We start from the raw sequence: 7861 nt of genomic DNA on the forward strand, positions 1-7861 counted from the left end.
AAGGACAGAGTCTACAGCTTGAATATTTGTGGAACTCCAGCTAATCCTTGGGGAGGAGTGCCCAGAAGGTAGAGAAGAGCCCATAAATAGTCTTAGCAGCAGGGAGAGAATTCCTGGGTCTAGTCCTGCAGGAGATGAGCCCTGTTGAAGGTTTCTGCCTCTTTGGGCAGAAGCCTGGGAGGAAGCCAGCCTGAAGACATCAAGGTCCAAGTTAGGCTTCGCTGGGGGCCTATTTGAAATCCAGCCCAAGAATCCAGCTCGATCAGAAGAGAGCTCATGAGATAGAGCTTGGAGGATACTGTGGGAAAGAGCTGAAGTTGTCCAGAAGCGGTGAGAGTCTACATCTCCCTCACGAGGAACAGACTGGTGGCTATTGGAAGGAGGCAACTGATGATCCTGTGGCTAAGTTCAAGATTCCAGTGCTGCAAGTGTGACAGTGTGATGCTTTGAGAGTCTGGAAGGAGTACAGGTCATGTGCAGCTTAGAGATCCTGTGGGATATTACTTTGTGAAAGTGCAGCTAGAAATCATGCAAAACTGCCAGGAGTTGTGCAGAGCAACCAGAAGTTAAGCGATCTTCAAGTTTTTACAGTTCCGGGGTATCCCATGATCCCTATCTCTATCCAAGTTCATCGTACCCCAATAAAAATGCATAAAGAAACCTCTAGACCAATTTTTCAGCCAGAGGAAGAATGCCAAAAATGCTGTGTACCTTGCTGTGGTGCTCTAAAGGGGGAAATAGGACTTAATCTACCAGCCGCTCTTTAGGGGGTGCGCTACATTAGACATTTCAAGTAATTACATTTCATTCATGTCTTGGCAGTGACATGTGGTGCCATCCCCTGCACTGCAGAAAAATGAAGCATGTCTGCACTATTCCACACTACACCACACATCACATGAGCATTGTGGTATGGATGGGGCACAGTTAATTTCTATGTGCCCTTGCTGTGGCTGGCATTTATCCAGTGTGGAAAAATGACACAGTATGAAAGAGCCCTTACAGGGGCTACTGGTTGCATTTTTTTTTCTATGACCTCATTCATAAGGGGCATACTATGCTGACAAAGACGCTGCTCTAATCTGACATTCTTGTGGCTTCACTGCCCCAAATGCACACTGTTTGCGTTTGGGGCCATGCACCCACGCCCACATGGATGTCAGATTGGGAGCAGCGGCTGTGTCATCATGATTGACATCAGTGGGATTGCCTGCACAAGGATGCATGGATTACATATCCATCCCCGTGCAGGTAAACATGATCCTCTACAGGCGTAACCTTTACCCCCATGTAAACGAGGCCTATTTCTCTGTGCATTATCTACATAACATAATTCAATTTCCAGCTCCTATTAGTTCACAAAGCTTTTTAGCACACGGATAAGAATCTTTATGCAATTTGGAAATCTCATTGTCACTATTTAGAAAATATGGATCCTTATTCTCTGTAAATTGAATTTACAGTGTACAAACCCTCTAAAAAGTTCCAGGGAAAGCGTGCGTTAAACTCTGAATGTTTTGTTCAACTGCCAAATGAAATTTCTAGAACAGTATGACATCACCAGTTGCTGGGGAGAAACATTTCAGAACTTGTGCTTTGCAGGCATTTTAGGTAAAAGATAAGTAAACCACTTTACTGCTAATGTTTTTTCTTTTCCAAAGTAATTATTTAAAATTGTTTTAAAGAATTCCAGGCAAAACTTAGTAATATAGAAAGTGAAAATTCCATTTGCAAAACTCAACAGTGTAATCTTACCCTAAATTTACCTTTCATTGATCATTCATCTACAAACTGACAATTCCTAGATTTTTCCTGTGCTTAAAATGGCTGTATAATTTTATTGTGTGTGTTGTAAAATGAAAAGAATGTTTGACTGTTTTAATGTGACAATGCTGAGCCAATGACCAAACACAGGTGCTCTCACATGGAATGAGTGACATGCTTCTCTATACCTGGAACTAGTGATGGGCCAAACACCCCCCTGTTCGGTTCGCACCAGAATATCTCGAACAGGGAAAAAGTTCTAGCGAACATACGAACTCTATTAAAGTCTTTGGGAAACGAACATGAAAAATCAAAATTCCTCATTTTAAAGGCTTATTTGCAAGTTATTGCCATAAAAAGTGTATGGGGACCTGGGTACTGCCCTGGGGGACATGTGTCAATGCAAAAAAAAATGTTTTTAAATGATCGTTTTTACAGGAGCAGTGATTTTAATTATGCTTAATGTAAAATAATAAAAATGACAAATTCCTTTAAATATCATGCCGGGGGGGGGGGGGGGGACCCTTAATGTGCCTGTAATGTGGCACATCTGTACAATGTATGGAGCCAGCTGCAGCAATATTGACATTTCTAAAGGTAAAAATGTCATTTAAACTTGCTTGCTGCTGTAATGTATTTTCGGCTCCCGGCAATACAGATAAAAAAACATGAAAAAAATGGCATAGGGTCCTCCCTTCCAGTCCATACCAGGTCCTTGTGAGTTTAACCAATCCTTTATTTTTATTTTTGTACAATTCTCCTTTAAGGGGGCATAGCAGGGGGTGTGTTCTATGCCTAGACTTAGCAGCATTGATCAAATGTTGCAGGATCAAATTTTTGTAAGTTTCACACATCACATCTTCATTATACAATCTCTTTTAGTGTTACCAACAACTCTGTAGTGCAAGAGCCTTGCTAAACATACAGTATCTCACATTGTACACCCCTCACATTTTTGTAAATTTACTGTCCCCTCAAAATAACTCAACACACAGCCATTAATGTCTAAACCTCTGGCAACAAAAGTGAGTACACCCCTAAGTAAAAAATTCCCAAATTGGGCAAAAGTGTCAATATTTTGTGTGACCACCATTATTTTCCAGCACTGCCTTAATCCTCCTGGGCATGGAGTTCACCAGAGGTTCACAGATTGCCACTGGAGTCCTCTTCCACTCCTCCATGATGACATCACGAAGCTGATGGATGTAGACCTTGTGTTCCTCCATCTTCCATTTTAGGATGCCTCACAGATGACAAGCTCAATGTGGCTTAGGTCTGGAGACATGCTTGGTTAGTCCATCACCTTTACCCTCAGCTTCTTTAGGCAGTTGTCGTCTTGGAGGTGTGTTTGAATACTGCCCTGCGGCCCAGTACCTGATGGGCATGCTCTGGTTCAGTATGTCACAGTACATGTTGGCGTTCATGGTTCCCTAAATTTACTTTAGCTCCCCAGTGCCGGCAGCACGTATACAGCATGTATACAGCCCCAGACCATGACACTCCCACCACCATGCTTGACTGTAGGCAAGACACACTTGTCTTTGTACTCCTCACCTGGTTGCCACCACACAGCTTGACACCATCTGAACCAAATAAGTTTGTCTTGGTCTCATCAGACCACAGAACATGGTTCCAGTAATACATGTCCTTAGTCTGCTTGTCTTCAGCAAACTGTTTGCAGGCTTTCTTGAGCATCATCCTTAGAAGGCTTCCTTCTGGGACGACAGCCATGCAGACCAATTTGATGCAGTGTGCGGCATATGGTCTGAGCACTGACAGGCTGACCCCCCACCCCTTTAACCTATGTAGCAATGCTGGCAGCACTCATATGTCTATTTCCCAAAGACAACATCTGGATATGACGCTGAGCATGTGCACTCATCTTCATTGGTCGACCATGTTCTGAGTGAAAGCTGTCCTGGTAAACCACTGTATGGTCTTGGCCACCGTGCTGCAGCTCAGTTTCAGGGTCTTGACAATCTTCTTATAGCCTAGGCCATCTTTATGTACAGCAACTATTCTTTTTTTTCAGATCCTCAGAGAGTTCTTTGCCACGAGGTGCCATGATGAATTTCCAGTGACCAGTATGAGAGAGTGAGAGCGATAACACAAAATTTAACATGCCTGTTCACCATTCACACCTGAGACCTTGTAACACTAGCGAGTCACATGACACCAGGGATGGGAAATGGCTAATTGGGCGCAATTTGGACATTTTCACTTAAGGGTGTACTCACTTTTGTTGCTGGCAGTTTAGACATTAATGGCTGTGTGTTAAATTATTTTGAGGAGACAGCAAATTTACACTGTTATACAAGCTGTACACTCACTACTTTACATTGTAGCAAAGTGTCAATTCTTCAGTGTTGTCACATGAAAAGATATAATAAAATATTTACAAAAATGTGAGGTGTGTACTCACTTCTGTGAGATACTGTATTTATCAGATTCCCAGATTCTCAGATTTAAACAGATTCACAACCGCACAGAGAGTGAAGGTGCTTGTGCCCAATCCAGGTGCCTGTCATTAATCTTTTGGTGCCTGGAGTGTCTACAACAGACACACCTTCCTCAGTGCACTCCCTCCCCACACATATCACTGTCATGCTGACAGGCGCATGGCCATGGATTTTTGTAGGGGTGGGCAGAGCCTGATGGGAGCATGAAAACGCCATTTCTCCATTATGTTTACTTTACTTTTGATTGACAGCGCATGCAGTGGGCAGATCCATAGTCGCTATTTGTTCTAATGGCTGCTTCCAAATTTTACCGCTATCATATGCTTTGTCCTACCAGTGACAAGTCATTTCCCAAATACAAGCAATGTTACTTTTGGGTAATGACAATTCCCCTATCGCTAGCCCCTTTGTTTACATCTAGCTTTTGGCTTGGGAAACATGCATGACAGGTTCCTAGCAATGCAATGTCCCAGCGGGGGGGATTCCTCAATCAACCTTTGTACAATCAGACTGTTACACATGTAACTATCGTCACACAAGTGGTGCTCAGTAGGCCAGTCATGAAGTGAAATATGTGGACTGTCAATGTTGACCTTCAGCTGGAAATGCCTGAGTGGCCTTTTACAAGGCCTGGACACTGTGTTCTGAGCAGTGGCGTAGCGTGGGTTGTCAGCACCCGGGGCAAGGCAAGTAATTTGCGCCCCCTAACCCGCGGAATTTAAGCACTCGAGTCTCTTTCACTAGATTCGTTAACCTTACCTTACCCCCTAAGCACATGTATTGTTTGTTATGAAAATACTGATGTAATTAAAGTAAAATGCATCTAAATACAAGTTTGAATGACCAGCGTGCCCCCTTTCAATGCAGAGAGACCAGCGTGTCCCCTTTCAATGCAGAATGACCAGCGTGCCCCCTTTCAATGCAGAGAGACCAGCGTGCCCCCTTTCAGTGCAGAGAGACCAGCATGCCCCCTTTCAATGCAGAATGACCAGCGTGCCCCCTTTCAATGCAGAGAGACCAGCTTGCCCCCATTCAATGCAGAGAGACCAGCGCGCCCCCTTTCAATGCAGAATGACCAGCATGCCCCCTTTCAATGCAGAATGACCAGTGTGCCCCCTTTCAATGCAGAGAGACCAGCGTGCCCCCTTTCAATGCAGAGAGACCAGCGTGCCCCCATTCAATGCAGAATGACCAGCGTGCCCCCATTCAATGCAGAGAGAACAGCGTGCCCCCTTTCAATGCAGAATGACCAGCGTACCTACATTCAATGCAGAGAGACCAGCGTGCCCCCTTTCAATGCACAATGACCAGCGTGCTGTAACGCTCCGGCGTTTGTTTAGTGAACTGGATTTGCAGCTGCAGAATTTCCACTCAGTAGTCGTGTAGAGATGTGTTGAATCACCATATCCAACTCTCCAGACTCATCATTGTGGCTCAGCCTGCCTCAGCATGCAAATATACAGGCACTCAGATAAGATGTTCCTGGAGTGATAGGTTGTATATGATAGTATAGAGGTGATGTGCTGAAAGGACAGGCGTGAGTAGTGATAGCAATGATAGGCACTCAATAGTAAAGTTCAGGAATGTTAGCAGATGGTGATAGATAGTATGCAGATAGGTTAGCAATCATGTACAAATAACAGGTGGTAGGGGACAGCAGATGAAGTGTACAGGAATTGCTAACTCAGTGCAAGGATATAGATGGTAGTAGACTCAAGAGCTAGCAATCTATGTAACAGTGCAGATGATAGAAATAGTAATGCATAGATAGCAACAGTCTTTAGTATGCAAGAGTAGATAGTGTAAGTTGATAGGAAGGAATCCCCTGTGGGGTACTTATCACTAGTTGGTTTAGAGAGATGAGGGGTCCGGTAATGAGGTAAGGATCAGTTAGCGAGATATAGGAAATAGCTGGAGGCTTCGGCAGCATCAGACAAGGCTGTATAACAAGCGGTTTGCATGATCACCTTGTGAGTGAAAGCCGGCGATTGAAATAGCCGCTCAGAGCGGCGCCTAGTGATGACGTCATGAGAATTAAAGGGACAGGTAGCTATATGCGTTCCCCCTACCTAAATGGTGGAACGCAATGCGGAAGAAATGGGCTGGAAGGGTACCGAAGGTACCAGAATCTTACAGTACCCCCCCCTTAAGGCCGGCTCCGGAAGGCCTATAGCACTGGTCTCTCCGGGTATTTGGAGTGAAACCTTCGTATAAGCCTGGGAGCGTGAACGTCAGAAGTATCCAACCAGGTGTCGTCTTGGGGTCCATAGTTTTTCCATCTTATGAGATATTGGAGTTTCCCTCTGTGGATACGAGAATCCAAAATCTCCTTAATCTCAAATTCTTCTCCGCCCTCAACTTGTACTGGAGGTGGAGGCGAGATGGTAGGTCTTATTCCTTGGTTGGGAACATGTGGTTTCAGAAGCTACACGTGAAAGATGGGGTGTATTTTAAGATCTGCCGGTAAGGTGAGTTGAACTGCAGCTCTCCCAATGAGCTTCTCAATTGGGAAAGGTCCTAGAAACAAAGGCCCAAGCTTTTTACTGGGGATCTTTAACCTTAAGTTTTTCGTAGATAGCCAAACGAGATCCCCAATAGCATATTGAGGAGAAGGTCTTCTACGGAGGTCGTAGTACCTTTTTTGTTGGCTATGAGCATGTGAGATGGTGGTGTTAAGTAAACCCAGAGAGTCTTTTATTTGGGTAAGATAGTCAGAGGCTACTGGGTTACTTGATGGTAGGATGCGTGGTGGAAGAAGTGTGGGATGAAACCCATAGTTTAGGTAGAATGGACTTTGCTTAGTAGTACTGTGGGTTGCGTTATTGTAAGCAAATTCTGCCAAAGGGAGGAGGTCCACCCAATCATCCTGTAGGTATGAGGTGTAGCAACGCAAATATTGTTCAATGCACTGGTTGACTCTTTCAGTTTGTCCATTGGTCTGAGGGTGGTAGGGAAGTAAGTAAGCTCAATTCGTAGTATATGACATAGAGCTTGCCAAAACTTGGAGATGAACTGTGAACCTCGGTCAGATAAAAGAGTCTTTGGAATTCCATGTAGCTTGAACACATGTTTCACTAGTAATTCCGCTGTTTCCTTAGATGAAGGCAGTCTGCGAATAGAAGTGAAATGTGCCATCTTTGTCAGATGGTCCACTGACACTAGAATGGTAGTAAATCCTTTGGAAGGTGGTAATTCTACTATAAAGTCTAAGGACACAACTTCCCATGGAACTTTGGGTATTGGTAGACTGCAGAGTAGACCAGATGGTTTTGTAGTGTCAATTTTGGACCTTGCACAGATGTCATATGAGGAAACAAATTTTTGTACAGACGTCTTCATATCAGGCCACCAAAATTGCCTGGTGAGCAAATCGAATATCTTAGTCATACCCATATGTCCTGCCATAGGTACGTCATGTGATAATTCCAAGATCTTGGTACGCATACCAGGAGGTATGTAGAGTTTGTCGTTGAAGTAGAGGAAGCCTTCTGCATCAGCACTTAGTTGTGGTGGTGGTGAATCCAGTCCTATACTGTGCAGAATCTCTTCCTTCAAGGAACGAACAACACCAATGATACGGTCATGGGGTATTATAGGAAGTGAAGGGATTTCGGCGCAGTTATCTTCGGTTAGCCGTG

Source organism: Pelophylax lessonae (genome assembly GCF_965119305.1).
Source record: "Pelophylax lessonae genome assembly, chromosome: 4".
NCBI lineage: Eukaryota > Metazoa > Chordata > Amphibia > Anura > Ranidae > Pelophylax > Pelophylax lessonae.